A 900-nucleotide genomic window follows, 5' to 3' on the forward strand; every position below is an offset into this window, starting at 1 on the left:
CCCGTAGGTAGGCAGGGTGCCCCCCTGCCGCCCCTCTTCTGCCCCGCCATTCATCTCCCTCCGTCTCGCCTTACAGCACGGTTTCTTCTCCCTCCCTGCAACCCTACCTTCGCTCCTCTTGCTCCTTCCCACTCGAGCCCTTTGGCTCTGCCGCTGGCTGCGTGACCTCCGCCGCCGGAGCGGGCGGTTATCGCGTAGCGGGAACCCCCCCACCCGGGTGCCGCCGCCACGCACGCGCCTCGCGGGAAAACCGGCCGGAGGAAACCTGGAGTTGGTGTGAAAGGGGCGGGAGGTGCGGGAAAGCTGCTCCCGATGCTGCGGCAAGCCAGGAGCACCCTCAGGAAAGTCGGGGCTACCGGTCAGCGTTGGATGGATGGCCCCAGACCCGGGAGGCTTAAGAACGGTGCGAGTATAAGAAACACACAGGTGCTCTCACGTGTCACAGCTGATGGACAACTTGCAAAATTGTTCTGGCCTTAGACTGCATTTATCTGGAGTTATCCACCTTCCGAAAAGTGTATACAAATACTTTTGATACCAATGGGCACCTGCAAAAATGAGATACCTCTCTAAAACTGTGACACCAGAATTTATGGACTCCTACAAATGGTGGAAATTACGAAAAATGGTAATAAATGAGAATTGATACTGGGTTTGAGTCGCTGTGCTTTTTGTGCTACTTGTACACCTTACAGAAGGAGTACGTCAGCAGATTCATTGGAGTCAGGATTACTCAGATTATTAATGGTAAGAGGATCAGGAGCTGATAGGGAGAAATAGCAGATTCTTGATTTTGATAGATAAGTAATTGTATTTAAATACTGTATGTGGAATCACAGGCCTATGCCTTACCTCTGGCTTAATAATATAATTACATTTTGCAAGGAAAGTCCTTTTCAT

At 51.3% G+C, this 900-nt stretch overlaps 1 protein-coding gene across 1 annotated transcript in view; it reads right to left on the minus strand.

The window, feature by feature from the left end:
* Positions 1 to 567, minus strand: part of PTPN14 (protein tyrosine phosphatase, non-receptor type 14) — a 122,049-nt gene extending 121,482 nt beyond the window's left edge. The window contains exon 1 of the mRNA XM_026846147.1: positions 108 to 567. The gene's annotated coding sequence lies outside the window, so the exon portion shown is untranslated. The remainder of the gene's footprint in view (positions 1 to 107) is intronic.
* Between the last annotated feature and the right edge of the window lie 333 nt (positions 568 to 900).

This window comes from Athene cunicularia (assembly GCF_003259725.1).
Source record: "Athene cunicularia isolate RWA chromosome 3 unlocalized genomic scaffold, athCun1 chr3_part1, whole genome shotgun sequence".
In the NCBI taxonomy this organism is placed as follows: Eukaryota; Metazoa; Chordata; class Aves; order Strigiformes; family Strigidae; genus Athene; species Athene cunicularia.